This window comes from Phyllobates terribilis, unplaced genomic scaffold (genome assembly GCF_046119375.1).
Source record: "Phyllobates terribilis strain yellow unplaced genomic scaffold, ASM4611937v1 Scaffold_4__5_contigs__length_816908805, whole genome shotgun sequence".
NCBI classification, from domain to species: Eukaryota; Metazoa; Chordata; class Amphibia; order Anura; family Dendrobatidae; genus Phyllobates; species Phyllobates terribilis.
This window is the reverse complement of record NW_027362764.1, coordinates 692807746-692823193: the sequence shown is the minus strand read 5'-3', so window position 1 is coordinate 692823193 and position 15448 is coordinate 692807746. Positions and strand designations below refer to the sequence as shown.

The 15448-nt window shown below is 54.2% G+C and overlaps 7 non-coding genes and 1 pseudogene across 7 annotated transcripts; all 8 read right to left on the bottom strand.

The window, feature by feature from the left end:
• Positions 1-1018: 1018 nt before the first annotated feature.
• LOC141266187 (5S ribosomal RNA) lies at positions 1019-1137 on the bottom strand. Its single transcript, XR_012320241.1, has one exon. It is a non-coding gene; the product is annotated as a 5S ribosomal RNA (ribosomal RNA).
• A 1705-nt stretch (positions 1138-2842) lies between these two features.
• Positions 2843-2961, bottom strand: LOC141266211 (5S ribosomal RNA). The gene has a single exon (XR_012320264.1). It is a non-coding gene; the product is annotated as a 5S ribosomal RNA (ribosomal RNA).
• A 1705-nt stretch (positions 2962-4666) lies between these two features.
• On the bottom strand, positions 4667-4785 carry LOC141266210 (5S ribosomal RNA). The gene has a single exon (XR_012320263.1). It is a non-coding gene; the product is annotated as a 5S ribosomal RNA (ribosomal RNA).
• Positions 4786-6491: 1706 nt separating this feature from the next.
• On the bottom strand, positions 6492-6610 carry LOC141266951 (5S ribosomal RNA). Its single transcript, XR_012320970.1, has one exon. It is a non-coding gene; the product is annotated as a 5S ribosomal RNA (ribosomal RNA).
• A 1706-nt stretch (positions 6611-8316) lies between these two features.
• On the bottom strand, positions 8317-8435 carry LOC141266483 (5S ribosomal RNA). Its single transcript, XR_012320520.1, has one exon. It is a non-coding gene; the product is annotated as a 5S ribosomal RNA (ribosomal RNA).
• Positions 8436-10120: 1685 nt separating this feature from the next.
• Positions 10121-10239, bottom strand: LOC141266880 (5S ribosomal RNA). The gene has a single exon (XR_012320901.1). It is a non-coding gene; the product is annotated as a 5S ribosomal RNA (ribosomal RNA).
• Positions 10240-11945: 1706 nt separating this feature from the next.
• On the bottom strand, positions 11946-12064 carry LOC141268728 (5S ribosomal RNA; annotated as a pseudogene).
• A 1709-nt stretch (positions 12065-13773) lies between these two features.
• On the bottom strand, positions 13774-13892 carry LOC141266795 (5S ribosomal RNA). The gene has a single exon (XR_012320819.1). It is a non-coding gene; the product is annotated as a 5S ribosomal RNA (ribosomal RNA).
• Between the last annotated feature and the right edge of the window lie 1556 nt (positions 13893-15448).

The following is a 15448-nucleotide window of genomic DNA, read 5'->3' as shown; positions in this document are numbered from 1 at the left end:
ACTTTTCGGGATTGTTAACGATTGTGCTTTGAGAATCTCATTTTTAAAAATTTCCCATCCTTCCTGGACATTTTTGTCCTTAAGGACATCCAGCCATTGGATCCCTCCTATTCTCTTTCTGAGTCTCTTAGAGGTCTTGGGGGGCTTGGGAGGCTTGGGACTTCCAGCCTCTACTTTACGTAAGGTCGGTGTCCAGCAAGGCGCCACTCAATGCTAGCCGAGCTGGGCAAGATGGCAAAACGTCATCAAAATTGTCTACAATACCTGGTGTTCTCAGGAGGTGTCCCAACCAAGTATTTCCAAACCCATCTCTGCTTTGCTTCCGAGATCGGACGTATCCAAGGTGGTATGGCCAGTAGACGCTGCTTGGCCCATCGCCCGGCCAGCCTTCCTCAGGCTCGCGTGGGGACGAGAACTCTGGCCGTTCTGGGGCGGTCTCTGAAGGACCGATGCATAGGCTGTGCCGTCCCTATAGGTGTTGTTTGTTGAGCAATGAAACACCTGCCGCATCAGATGTGTTTAAAAATGGCTCGGTGCAGGGTCTCCTGCAGGCTAAACCATTCATCGCGGGGATGTGACAGAAAGAGCAAGCTGGACCCGCAACTTGGGGTGGAGCGAAACGCCCAGGAGTGAATGAAGGAAGAGGGTGAGATGGTTGCGAGTGAATTTGAGCTGCTCTTCGGGGGGGTCGTGTGGCCTGCAAAGGTGTTTTGCTTCGGTTGTGCTGTAAACTGGCCTCCAGGTTACCGGTGGTTGCCTCCAGGTCAGCGGTGGTTGCCTCCAGTCATGCGGGAGTCGCTGGTCCTGGTGAAAAGAAGCCTAGTATTAAAAGTAAATAAGCAACAATGCTGGAGGCCCACGGTGATGAGAAGGATGCTGGTATTTTGCAAGGATTAAATAGCGCAAGAGAGAAAGCAAATGAAAAGAAGAAAGGAGCATGTGTGCGCTTGTGAAAAAAGGAATGGAAAAAAGGCATAGAGGAGAGTGACCCCTGCTGGTGGAAGTAAGAAAAAGCAAAAGCCTACAGCACCTGGTATTCCCAGGCGGTCTCCCATCCAAGTACTAACCAGGCCTGACCCTGCTTAGCTTCCAAGATCAGACGAGATCGGGCGTGTTCAGGGTGGTGTGGCCGTAGGCAGAGACAAGACTCTCACTTGCTGCTTTTCCACTTTGACGTCCGGTTGCCGGCTGCCCTTTCCAGTGCTTAGTAAGACAAGGTGCTTTTGTGCTTTCCTTTCTCTTCACTTTTTTGCTGGCTCCTTAAAAAGGTCTTGTAGACAGAACGCCCAGCTCAGAGCCGCTGAGCTCACTGATCGGCTGCCGCGCTGTCGACGGAACGTCAGCGTCGCGGCCAATGCCACAGGCCGGGAGCAGCGGCGAGACTCACCGGTAGACCTGGGTAGGGTGAGTAGAGCGCGGTTAGTTGCTTTCTAATAGCCTGCAGCCAGGGATTAACTTTTAATGAAAGGGAGCAACCCTTTTGACTGTCTGCAGCGCGCCGTACCTAGGAAGCGCACACTCACACACAGCGAGCATGCACAAGTTGCTCGCACGAGACCACATTCCCTATTTGCACCTGCAGCTTTTCCGCCACCATGCGTCAGACTCTCCTGCCTCTCTTATTATTATTTCAGGGCCTTAGCAGGAACCACCCCCTCAATTCCCTCCCGCTCCTTCCTAGCACTGAGGTTAGCTCCTGGGCAGCTGTCTGATTGGGTTAGTTACACAAGCTTCTTTGAAGAAGAAGACGTTACTTCTGCTGGCCCTCGTTAGGCGGTCGCCCTCTAAAACCATCCCCTGGGCAGCTGCTGAAAGCCTGGCCCCTTCACAGCGCGAGATGCTTTTAACGCCATCATTTGCATACGGCCGGCTGCGGGGTCAATAAGCACTCCTAGCCGTGGCAAGGAGCTCGGTGTGAGGCCTGGTAGAGGCGGCGGGGTTGCGTCCTTATCTTAGAGGTCTTGGGGGGCTTGGGAGGCTTGGGACTTCCAGCCTCTACTTTACGTAAGGTCGGTGTCCAGCAAGGCGCCACTCAATGTTAGCCGAGCTGGGCAAGATGGCAAAACGTCATCAAAATTGTCTACAATACCTGGTGTTCTCAGGAGGTGTCCCAACCAAGTATTTCCGAACCCATCTCTGCTTTGCTTCCGAGATCGGACGTATCCAAGGTGGTATGGCCAGTAGACGCTGCTTGGCCCATCGCCCGGCCAGCCTTCCTCAGGCTCGCGTGGGGACGAGAACTCTGGCCGTTCTGGGGCGGTCTCCGAAGGACTGATGCATAGGCTGTGCCGTCCCTATAGGTGTTGTTTGTTGAGCAATGAAACACCTGCCGCATCAGATGTGTTTAAAAATGGCTCGGCGCAGGGTCTCCTGCAGGCTAAACCGTTCATCGCGGGGATGTGACAGAAAGAGCAAGCTGGACCCGCAACTTGGGGTGGAGCGAAACGCCCAGGAGTGAATGAAGGAAGAGGGTGAGATGGTTGCGAGTGAATTTGAGCTGCTCTTCGGGGGGGTTGTGTGGCCTGCAAAGGTGTTTTGCTTGGGTTGTGCTGTAAACTGGCCTCCAGGTTACCGGTGGTTGCCTCCAGGTCAGCGGTGGTTGCCTCCAGTCATGCGGGAGTCGCTGGTCCTGGTGAAAAGAAGCCTGTATTAAAAGTAAATAAGCAACAATGCTGGAGGCCCACGGTGATAAGAAGGATGCTGGTATTTTGCAAGGATTAAATAGCGCAAGAGAGAAAGCAAATGAAAAGAAGAAAGGAGCATGTGTGCGCTTGTGAAAAAAGGAATGGAAAAAAGGCATAGAGGAGAGTGACCCCTGCTGGTGGAAGTAAGAAAAAGCAAAAGCCTACAGCACCTGGTATTCCCAGGTGGTCTCCCATCCAAGTACTAACCAGGCCCAACCCTGCTTAGCTTCCAAGATCAGACAAGATCGGGCATGTTCAGGGTGGTGTGGCCGTAGGCAGAGACAGGCCTCTCACTTGCTGCTTTTCCACTTTGACGTCCGGTTGCCGGCTGCCCTTTCCAGTGCTTAGTAAGACAAGGTGCTTTTGTGCTTTCCTTTCTCTTCACTTTTTTGCTGGCTCCTTAAAAAGGTCTTGTAGACAGAACGCCCCGCTCAGAGCCGCTGAGCTCACTGATCGGCTGCCGCGCTGTCGACGGAACGTCAGCGTCGCGGCCAATGCCACAGGCCGGGAGCAGCGGCGAGACTCACCGGTAGACCTGGGTAGGGTGAGTAGAGCGCGGTTAGTTGCTTTCTAATAGCCTGCAGCCAGGGATTAACTTTTAATGAAAGGGAGCAACCCTTTTGACTGTCTGCAGCGCGCCGTACCTAGGAAGCGCACACTCACACACAGCGAGCATGCACAAGTTGCTCGCACGAGACCACATTCCCTATTTGCACCTGCAGCTTTTCCGCCACCATGCGTCAGACTCTCCTGCCTCTCTTATTATTATTTCAGGGCCTTAGCAGGAACCACCCCCTCAATTCCCTCCCGCTCCTTCCTAGCACTGAGGTTAGCTCCTGGGCAGCTGTCTGATTGGGTTAGTTACACAAGCTTCTTTGAAGAAGAAGACGTTACTTCTGCTGGCCCTCGTTAGGCGGTCGCCCTCTAAAACCATCCCCTGGGCAGCTGCTGAAAGCCTGGCCCCTTCACAGCGCGAGATGCTTTTAACGCCATCATTTGCATACGGCCGGCTGCGGGGTCAATAAGCACTCCTAGCCGTGGCAAGGAGCTCGGTGTGAGGCCTGGTAGAGGCGGCGGGGTTGCGTCCTTATCTTAGAGGTCTTGGGGGGCTTGGGAGGCTTGGGACTTCCAGCCTCTACTTTACGTAAGGTCGGTGTCCAGCAAGGCGCCACTCAATGTTAGCCGAGCTGGGCAAGATGGCAAAACGTCATCAAAATTGTCTACAATACCTGGTGTTCTCAGGAGGTGTCCCAACCAAGTATTTCCGAACCCATCTCTGCTTTGCTTCCGAGATCGGACGTATCCAAGGTGGTATGGCCAGTAGACGCTGCTTGGCCCATCGCCCGGCCAGCCTTCCTCAGGCTCGCGTGGGGACGAGAACTCTGGCCGTTCTGGGGCGGTCTCCGAAGGACTGATGCATAGGCTGTGCCGTCCCTATAGGTGTTGTTTGTTGAGCAATGAAACACCTGCCGCATCAGATGTGTTTAAAAATGGCTCGGCGCAGGGTCTCCTGCAGGCTAAACCGTTCATCGCGGGGATGTGACAGAAAGAGCAAGCTGGACCCGCAACTTGGGGTGGAGCGAAACGCCCAGGAGTGAATGAAGGAAGAGGGTGAGATGGTTGCGAGTGAATTTGAGCTGCTCTTCGGGGGGGTTGTGTGGCCTGCAAAGGTGTTTTGCTTGGGTTGTGCTGTAAACTGGCCTCCAGGTTACCGGTGGTTGCCTCCAGGTCAGCGGTGGTTGCCTCCAGTCATGCGGGAGTCGCTGGTCCTGGTGAAAAGAAGCCTGTATTAAAAGTAAATAAGCAACAATGCTGGAGGCCCACGGTGATAAGAAGGATGCTGGTATTTTGCAAGGATTAAATAGCGCAAGAGAGAAAGCAAATGAAAAGAAGAAAGGAGCATGTGTGCGCTTGTGAAAAAAGGAATGGAAAAAAGGCATAGAGGAGAGTGACCCCTGCTGGTGGAAGTAAGAAAAAGCAAAAGCCTACAGCACCTGGTATTCCCAGGTGGTCTCCCATCCAAGTACTAACCAGGCCCAACCCTGCTTAGCTTCCAAGATCAGACAAGATCGGGCATGTTCAGGGTGGTGTGGCCGTAGGCAGAGACAGGCCTCTCACTTGCTGCTTTTCCACTTTGACGTCCGGTTGCCGGCTGCCCTTTCCAGTGCTTAGTAAGACAAGGTGCTTTTGTGCTTTCCTTTCTCTTCACTTTTTTGCTGGCTCCTTAAAAAGGTCTTGTAGACAGAACGCCCCGCTCAGAGCCGCTGAGCTCACTGATCGGCTGCCGCGCTTTCGACGGAACGTCAGCATCGCGGCCAATGCCACAGGCCGGGAGCAGCGGCGAGACTCACCGGTAGACCTGGGTAGGGTGAGTAGAGCGCGGTTAGTTGCTTTCTAATAGCCTGCAGCCGGGGATTAACTTTTAATGAAAGGGAGCAACCCTTTTGACTGTCTGCAGCGCGCCGTACCTAGGAAGCGCACACTCACACACAGCGAGCATGCACAAGTTGCTCGCACGAGACCACATTCCCTATTTGCACCTGCAGCTTTTCCGCCACCATGCGTCAGACTCTCCTGCCTGTCTTATTATTATTTCAGGGCCTTAGCAGGAACCACCCCCTCAATTCCCTCCCGCTCCTTCCTAGCACTGAGGTTAGCTCCTGGGCAGCTGTCTGATTGGGTTAGTTACACAAGCTTCTTTGAAGAAGAAGACGTTACTTCTGCTGGCCCTCGTTAGGCGGTCGCCCTCTAAAACCATCCCCTGGGCAGCTGCTGAAAGCCTGGCCCCTTCACAGCGCGAGATGCTTTTAACGCCATCATTTGCATACGGCCGGCTGCGGGGTCAATAAGCACTCCTAGCCGTGGCTAGGAGCTCGGTGTGAGGCCTGGTAGAGGCGGCGGGGTTGCGTCCTTATCTTAGAGGTCTTGGGGGGCTTGGGAGGCTTGGGACTTCCAGCCTCTACTTTACGTAAGGTCGGTGTCCAGCAAGGCGCCACTCAATGCTAGCCGAGCTGGGCAAGATGGCAAAACGTCATCAAAATTGTCTACAATACCTGGAGTTCTCAGGAGGTGTCCCAACCAAGTATTTCCGAACCCATCTCTGCTTTGCTTCCGAGATCGAACGTATCCAAGGTGGTATGGCCAGTAGACGCTGCTTGGCCCATCGCCCGGCCAGCCTTCCTCAGGCTCGCGTGGGGACGAGAACTCTGGCCGTTCTGGGGCGGTCTCCGAAGGACCGATGCATAGGCTGTGCCGTCCCTATAGGTGTTGTTTGTTGAGCAATGAAACACCTGCCGCATCAGATGTGTTTAAAAATGGCTCGGCGCAGGGTCTCCTGCAGGCTAAACCGTTCATCGCGGGGATGTGACAGAAAGAGCAAGCTGGACCCGCAACTTGGGGTGGAGCGAAACGCCCAGGAGTGAATGAAGGAAGAGGGTGAGATGGTTGCGAGTGAATTTGAGCTGCTCTTCGGGGGGGTCGTGTGGCCTGCAAAGGTGTTTTGCTTGGGTTGTGCTGTAAACTGGCCTCCAGGTTACCGGTGGTTGCCTCCAGGTCAGCGGTGGTTGCCTCCAGTCATGCGGGAGTCGCTGGTCCTGGTGAAAAGAAGCCTAGTATTAAAAGTAAATAAGCAACAATGCTGGAGGCCCACGGTGATGAGAAGGATGCTGGTATTTTGCAAGGATTAAATAGCGCAAGAGAGAAAGCAAATGAAAAGAAGAAAGGAGCATGTGTGCGCTTGTGAAAAAAGGAATGGAAAAAAGGCATAGAGGAGAGTGACCCCTGCTGGTGGAAGTAAGAAAAAGCAAAAGCCTACAGCACCTGGTATTCCCAGGCGGTCTCCCATCCAAGTACTAACCAGGCCCAACCCTGCTTATAATCGGAGATCAGACGAGATCAGGCGTGTTCAGGGTGGTGTGGCCATAGGCGGAGACAAGCCTCTCACTTGCTGCTTTTCTACTTTGACGTCCGGTTGCCGGCTGCCCTTTCCAGTGCTTAGTAAGACAAGGTGCTTTTATGCTTTCCTTTCTCTTCACTTTTTTGCTGGCTCCTTAAAAAGGTCTTGTAGACAGAACGCCCCGCTCACAGCCGCTGAGCTCACTGATCGGCTGCCGCGCTGTCGACGGAACGTCAGCGTCGCGGCCAATGCCACAGGCCGGGAGCAGCGGCGAGACTCACCGGTAGACCTGGGTAGGGTGAGTAGAGCGCGGTTAGTTGCTTTCTAATAGCCTGCAGCCGGGGATTAACTTTTAATGAAAGGGAGCAACCCTTTTGACTGTCTGGAGCGCGCCGTACCTAGGATGCGCACACTCACACACAGCGAGCATGCACAAGTTGCTCGCACGAGACCACATTCCCTATTTGCACCTGCAGCTTTTCCGCCACCATGCGTCAGACTCTCCTGCCTGTCTTATTATTATTTCAGGGCCTTAGCAGGAACCACCCCCTCAATTCCCTCCCGCTCCTTCCTAGCACTGAGGTTAGCTCCTGGGCAGCTGTCTGATTGGGTTAGTTACACAAGCTTCTTTGAAGAAGAAGACGTTACTTCTGCTGGCCCTCGTTAGGCGGTCGCCCTCTAAAACCATCCCCTGGGCAGCTGCTGAAAGCCTGGCCCCTTCACAGCGCGAGATGCTTTTAACGCCATCATTTGCATACGGCCGGCTGCGGGGTCAATAAGCACTCCTAGCCGTGGCAAGGAGCTCGGTGTGAGGCCTGGTAGAGGCGGCGGGGTTGCGTCCTTATCTTAGAGGTCTTGGGGGGCTTGGGAGGCTTGGGAATTCCAGCCTCTACTTTACGTAAGGTCGGTGTCCAGCAAGGCGCCACTCAATGCTAGCCGAGCTGCGCAAGATGGCAAAACGTCATCAAAATTGTCTACAATACCTGGTGTTCTCAGGAGGTGTCCCAACCAAGTATTTCCGAACCCATCTCTGCTTTGCTTCTGAGATCGGACGTATCCAAGGTGGTATGGCCAGTAGACGCTGCTTGGCCCATCGCCCGGCCAGCCTTCCTCAGGCTCGCGTGGGGACGAGAACTCTGGCCGTTCTGGGGCGGTCTCCGAAGGACCGATGCATAGGCTGTGCCGTCCCTATAGGTGTTGTTTGTTGAGCAATGAAACACCTGCCGCATCAGATGTGTTTAAAAATGGCTCGGCGCAGGGTCTCCTGCAGGCTAAACCGTTCATCGCGGGGATGTGACAGAAAGAGCAAGCTGGACCCGCAACTTGGGGTGGAGCGAAACGCCCAGGAGTGAATGAAGGAAGAGGGTGAGATGGTTGCGAGTGAATTTGAGCTGCTCTTCGGGGGGGTCGTGTGGCCTGCAAAGGTGTTTTGCTTGGGTTGTGCTGTAAACTGGCCTCCAGGTTACCGGTGGTTGCCTCCAGGTCAGCGGTGGTTGCCTCCAGTCATGCGGGAGTCGCTGGTCCTGGTGAAAAGAAGCCTAGTATTAAAAGTAAATAAGCAACAATGCTGGAGGTCCACGGTGATGAGAAGGATGCTGGTATTTTGCAAGGATTAAATAGCGCAAGAGAGAAAGCAAATGAAAAGAAGAAAGGAGCATGTGTGCGCTTGTGAAAAAAGGAATGGAAAAAAGGCATAGAGGAGAGTGACCCCTGCTTGTGGAAGTAAGAAAAAGCAAAAGCCTACAGCACCTGGTATTCCCAGGCGGCCTCCCATCCAAGTACTAAGCAGGCCCAACCCTGCTTAGCTTCCAAGATCAGACGAGATCGGGCGTGTTCAGGGTGGTGTGGCCATAGGCAGAGACAGGCCTCTCACTTGCTGCTTTTCCACTTTGACGTCCGGTTGCCGGCTGCCCTTTCCAGTGCTTAGTAAGACAAGGTGCTTTTGTGCTTTCTTTTCTCTTCACTTTTTTGCTGGCTCCTTAAAAAGGTCTTGTAGACAGAACGCCCCGCTCAGAGCCGCTAAGCTCACTGATCGGCTGCCGCGCTGTCGACGGAACGTCAGCGTCGCGGCCAATGCCACAGGCCGGGAGCAGCGGCGAGACTCACCGGTAGACCTGGGTAGGGTGAGTAGAGCGCGGTTAGTTGCTTTCTAATAGCCTGCAGCCGGGGATTAACTTTTAATGAAAGGGAGCAACCCTTTTGACTGTCTGCAGCGCGCCGTACCTAGGAAGCGCACACTCATACACAGCGAGCATGCACAAGTTGCTCGCACGAGACCACATTCCCTATTTGCACCTGCAGCTTTTCCGCCACCATGCGTCAGACTCTCCTGCCTGTCTTATTATTATTTCAGGGCCTTAGCAGGAACCACCCCCTCAATTCCCTCCCGCTCCTTCCTAGCACTGAGGTTAGCTCCTGGGCAGCTGTCTGATTGGGTTAGTTACACAAGATTCTTTGAAGAAGAAGACGTTACTTCTGCTGGCCCTCGTTAGGCGGTCGCCCTCTAAAACCATCCCCTGGGCAGCTGCTGAAAGCCTGGCCCCTTCACAGCGCGAGATGCTTTTAACGCCATCATTTGCATACGGCCGGCTGCGGGGTCAATAAGCACTCCTAGCCGTGGCAAGGAGCTCGGTGTGAGGCCTGGTAGAGGCGGCGGGGTTGCGTCCTTATCTTAGAGGTCTTGGGGGGCTTGGGATGCTTGGGACTTCCAGCCTCTACTTTACGTAAGGTCGGTGTCCAGCAAGGCGCCACTCAATGCTAGCCGAGCTGGGCAAGATGGCAAAACGTCATCAAAATTGTCTACAATACCTGGTGTTCTCAGGAGGTGTCCCAACCAAGTATTTCCGAACCCATCTCTGCTTTGCTTCCGAGATCGGACGTATCCAAGGTGGTATGGCCAGTAGATGCTGCTTGGCCCATCGCCCGGCCAGCCTTCCTCAGGCTCGCGTGGGGACGAGAACTCTGGCCGTTCTGGGGCGGTCTCCGAAGGACCGATGCATAGGCTGTGCCGTCCCTATAGGTGTTGTTTGTTGAGCAATGAAACACCTGCCGCATCAGATGTGTTTAAAAATGGCTCGGCGCAGGGTCTCCTGCAGGCTAAACCGTTCATCGCGGGGATGTGACAGAAAGAGCAAGCTGGACCCGCAACTTGGGGTGGAGCGAAACGCCCAGGAGTGAATGAAGGAAGAGGGTGAGATGGTTGCGAGTGAATTTGAGCTGCTCTTCGGGGGGGTCGTGTGGCCTGCAAAGGTGTTTTGCTTGGGTTGTGCTGTAAACTGGCCTCCAGGTTACCGGTGGTTGCCTCCAGTCATGCGGGAGTCGCTGGTCCTGGTGAAAAGAAGCCTAGTATTAAAAGTAAATAAGCAACAATGCTGGAGGCCCACGGTGATGAGAAGGATGCTGGTATTTTGCAAGGATTAAATAGCGCAAGAGAGAAAGCAAATGAAAAGAAGAAAGGAGCATGTGTGCGCTTGTGAAAAAAGGAATGGAAAAAAGGCATAGAGGAGAGTGACCCCTGCTGGTGGAAGTAAGAAAAAGCAAAAGCCTACAGCACCTGGTATTCCCAGGCGGTCTCCCATTCAAGTACTAACCAGGCCCACCCCTGCTTAGCTTCCAAGATCAGACGAGAACAGGCGTGTTCAGGGTGGTGTGGCCGTAGGCAGAGACAGGGCTCTCACTTGCTGCTTTTCCACTTTGACGTCCGGTTGCCGGCTGCCCTTTCCAGTGCTTAGTAAGACAAGGTGCTTTTGTGCTTTCTTTTCTCTTCACTTTTTTGCTGGCTCCTTAACAAGGTCTTGTAGACAGAACGCCCCGCTCAGAGCCGCTGAGCTCACTGATCGGCTGCCGCGCTGTCGACGGAACGTCAGCGTCGCGGCCAATGCCACAGGCCGGGAGCAGCGGCGAGACTCACCGGTAGACCTGGGTAGGGTGAGTAGAGCGCGGTTAGTTGCTTTCTAATAGCCTGCAGCCGGGGATTAACTTTTAATGAAAGGGAGCAACCCTTTTGACTGTCTGCAGCGCGCCGTACCTAGGAAGCGCACACTCACACACAGCGAGCATGCACAAGTTGCTCGCACGAGACCACATTCCCTATTTGCACCTGCAGCTTTTCCGCCACCATGCGTCAGACTCTCCTGCCTGTCTTATTATTATTTCAGGGCCTTAGCAGGAACCACCCCCTCAATTCCCTCCCGCTCCTTCCTAGCACTGAGGTTAGCTCCTGGGCAGCTGTCTGATTGGGTTAGTTACACAAGATTCTTTGAAGAAGAAGACGTTACTTCTGCTGGCCCTCGTTAGGCGGTCGCCCTCTAAAACCATCCCCTGGGCAGCTGCTGAAAGCCTGGCCCCTTCACAGCGCGAGATGCTTTTAACGCCATCATTTGCATACGGCCGGCTGCGGGGTCAATAAGCACTCCTAGCCGTGGCAAGGAGCTCGGTGTGAGGCCTGGTAGAGGCGGCGGGGTTGCGTCCTTATCTTAGAGGTCTTGGGGGGCTTGGGATGCTTGGGACTTCCAGCCTCTACTTTACGTAAGGTCGGTGTCCAGCAAGGCACCACTCAATGCTAGCCGAGCTGGGCAAGATGGCAAAACGTCATCAAAATTGTCTACAATACCTGGTGTTCTCAGGAGGTGTCCCAACCAAGTATTTCCAAACCCATCTCTGCTTTGCTTCCGAGATCGGACGTATCCAAGGTGGTATGGCCAGTAGACGCTGCTTGGCCCATCGCCCGGCCAGCCTTCCTCAGGCTCGCGTGGGGACGAGAACTCTGGCCGTTCTGGGGCGGTCTCCGAAGGACCGATGCATAGGCTGTGCCGTCCCTATAGGTGTTGTTTGTTGAGCAATGAAACACCTGCCGCATCAGATGTGTTTAAAAATGGCTCGGCGCAGGGTCTCCTGCAGGCTAAACCGTTCATCGCGGGGATGTGACAGAAAGAGCAAGCTGGACCCGCAACTTGGGGTGGAGCGAAACGCCCAGGAGTGAATGAAGGAAGAGGGTGAGATGGTTGCGAGTGAATTTGAGCTGCTCTTCGGGGGGGTCGTGTGGCCTGCAAAGGTGTTTTGCTTGGGTTGTGCTGTAAACTGGCCTCCAGGTTACCGGTGGTTGCCTCCAGGTCAGCGGTGGTTGCCTCCAGTCATGCGGGAGTCGCTGGTCATGGTGAAAAGAAGCCTAGTATTAAAAGTAAATAAGCAACAATGCTGGAGGCCCACGGTGATGAGAAGGATGCTGGTATTTTGCAAGGATTAAATAGCGCAAGAGAGAAAGCAAATGAAAAGAAGAAAGGAGCATGTGTGCGCTTGTGAAAAAAGGAATGGAAAAAAGGCAAAGAGGAGAGTGACCCCTGCTGGTGGAAGTAAGAAAAGGCAAAAGCCTACAGCACCTGGTATTCCCAGGTGGTCTCCCATCCAAGTACTAAGCAGGCCCACACCTGCTTAGCTTCCAAGATCAGACAAGATCAGGTGTGTTCACGGTGGTGTGGCCGTGGGCAGAAACAGGCCTCTCACTTGCTGCTTTTCTACTTTGACGTCCGGTTGCCGGCTGCCCTTTCCAGTGCTTAGTAAGACAAGGTGCTTTTGTGCTTTCCTTTCTCTTCACTTTTTTGCTGGCTCCTTAAAAAGGTCTTGTAGACAGAACGCCCCGCTCAGAGCCGCTGAGCTCACTGATCTGCTGCCGCGCTGTCGACGGAACGTCAGCGTCGCGGCCAATGCCACAGGCCGGGAGCAGCGGCGAGACTCACCGGTAGACCTGGGTAGGGTGAGTACAGCGCGGTTAGTTGCTTTCTAATAGCCTGCAGCCGGGGATTAACTTTTAATGAAAGGGAGCAACCCTTTTGACTGTCTGCAGCGCGCCGTACCTAGGAAGCGCACACTCACACACAGCGAGCATGCACAAGTTGCTCGCACGAGACCACATTCCCTATTTGCACCTGCAGCTTTTCCGCCACCATGCGTCAGACTCTCCTGCCTGTCTTATTATTATTTCAGGGCCTTAGCAGGAACCACCCCCTCAATTCCCTCCCGCTCCTTCCTAGCACTGAGGTTAGCTCCTGGGCAGCTGTCTGATTGGGTTAGTTACACAAGCTTCTTTGAAGAAGAAGACGTTACTTCTGCTGGCCCTCGTTAGGCGGTCGCCCTCTAAAACCATCCCCTGGGCAGCTGCTGAAAGCCTGGCCCCTTCACAGCGCGAGATGCTTTTAACGCCATCATTTGCATACGGCCGGCTGCGGGGTCAATAAGCACTCCTAGCCGTGGCAAGGAGCTCGGTGTGAGACCTGGTAGAGGCGGCGGGGTTGCGTCCTTATCTTAGAGGTCTTGGGGGGTCTGGGAGGCTTGGGACTTCCAGCCTCTACTTTACGTAAGGTCGGTGTCCAGCAAGGCGCCACTCCATGCTAGCCGAGCTGGGCAAGATGGCAAAACGTCATCAAAATTGTCTACAATACCTGGTGCTCTCAGGAGGTGTCCCAACCAAGTATTTCCGAACCCATCTCTGCTTTGCTTCCGAGATCGGACGTATCCAAGGTGGTATGGCCAGTAGACGCTGCTTGGCCCATCGACCGGCCAGCCTTCCTCAGGCTCGCGTGGGGACGAGAACTCTGGCCGTTCTGGGGCGGTCTCCGAAGGACCGATGCATAGGCTGTGCCGTCCCTATAGGTGTTGTTTGTTGAGCAATGAAACACCTGCCGCATCAGATGTGTTTAAAAATGGCTTGGCGCAGGGTCTCCTGCAGGCTAAACCGTTCATCGCGGGGATGTGACAGAAAGAGCAAGCTGGACCCGCAACTTGGGGTGGAGCGAAACGCCCAGGAGTGAATGAAGGAAGAGGGTGAGATGGTTGCGAGTGAATTTGAGCTGCTCTTCGGGGGGGGGGTCGTGTGGCCTGCAAAGGTGTTTTGCTTGGGTTGTGCTGTAAACTGGCCTCCAGGTTACCGGTGGTTGCCTCCAGGTCAGCAGTGGTTGCCTCCAGTCATGCGGGAGTCGCTGGTCCTGGTGAAAAGAAGCCTAGTATTAAAAGTAAATAAGCAACAATGCTGGAGGTCCACGGTGATGAGAAGGATGCTGGTATTTTGCAAGGATTAAATAGCGCAAGAGAGAAAGCAAATGAAAAGAAGAAAGGAGCATGTGTGCGCTTGTGAAAAAAGGAATGGAAAAAAGGCATAGAGGAGAGTGACCCCTGCTTGTGGAAGTAAGAAAAAGCAAAAGCCTACAGCACCTGGTATTCCCAGGCGGTCTCCCATCCAAGTACTAACCAGGCCCAACCCTGCTTAGATTCCAAGATCAGACGAGAACAGGTGTGTTCAGGGTGGTGTGGCCGTAGGCAGAGACAGGCCTCTCACTTGCTGCTTTTCCACTTTGACGTCCGGTTGCCGGCTGCCCTTTCCAGTGCTTAGTGAGACAAGGTGCTTTTGTGCTTTCCTTTCTCTTCACTTTTTTGCTGGCTCCTTAAAAAGGTCTTGTAGACAGAACGCCCCGCTCAGAGCCGCTGAGCTCACTGATCGGCTGCCGCGCTGTCGACGGAACATCAGCGTCGCGGCCAATGCCACAGGCCGGGAGCAGCAGCGAGACTCACCGGTAGACCTGGGTAGAGTGAGTAGAGCGCGGTTAGTTGCTTTCTAATAGCCTGCAGCCGGGGATTAACTTTTAATGAAAGGGAGCAACCCTTTTGACTGTCTGCAGCGCGCCGTACCTAGGAAGCGCACACTCACACACAGCGAGCATGCACAAGTTGCTCGCACGAGACCACATTCCCTATTTGCACCTGCAGCTTTTCCGCCACCATGCGTCAGACTCTCCTGCCTGTCTTATTATTATTTCAGGGCCTTAGCAGGAACCACCCCCTCAATTCCCTCCGCTCCTTCCTAGCACTGAGGTTAGCTCCTGGGCAGCTGTCTGATTAGGTTAGTTACACAAGCTTTTTTGAAGAAGAAGACGTTACTTCTGCTGGCCCTCGTTAGGCGGTCGCCCTCTAAAACCATCCCCTGGGCAGCTGCTGAAAGCCTGGCCCCTTCACAACGCGAGAGAGATGCTTTTAACGCCATCATTTGCATACGGCCGGCTGCGGGGTCAATAAGCACTCCTAGCCGTGGCAAGGAGCTCGGTGTGAGGCCTGGTAGAGGCGGCGGGTTGCGTCCTTATCTTAGAGGTCTTGGGGGGCTTGGGAGGCTTGGGACTTCCAGCCTCTACTTTACGTAAGGTCGGTGTCCAGCAAGGCGCCACTCCATGCTAGCCGAGCTGGGCAAGATGGCAAAACGTCATCAAAATTGTCTACAATACCTGGTGTTCTCAGGAGGTGTCCCAACCAAGTATTTCCGAACCCATCTCTGCTTTGCTTCCGAGATCGGACGTATCCAAGGTGGTATGGCCAGTAGACGCTGCTTGGCCCATCGACCGGCCAGCCTTCCTCAGGCTCGCGTGGGGACGAGAACTCTGGCCGTTCTGGGGCGGTCTCCGAAGGACCGATGCATAGGCTGTGCCGTCCCTATAGGTGTTGTTTGTTGAGCAATGAAACACCTGTCGCAACAGATGTGTTTAAAAATGGCTCGGCGCAGGGTCTCCTGCAGGCTAAACCGTTCATCGCGGGGATGTGACAGAAAGAGCAAGCTGGACCCGCAACTTGGGGTGGAGCGAAACGCCCAGGAGTGAATGAAGGAAGACGGTGAGATGATTGCGAGTGAATTTGAGCTGCTCTTCGGGGGGGGTCGTGTGGCCTGCAAAGGTGTTTTGCTTGGGTTGTGCTGTAAACTGGCCTCCAGGTTACCGGTGGTTGCCTCCAGGTCAGCGGTGGTTGCCTCCAGTCATGCGGGAGTCGCTGGTCCTGGTGAAAAGAAGCCTAGTATTAAAAGTAAATAAGCAACAATGCTGGAGGCCCACGGTGA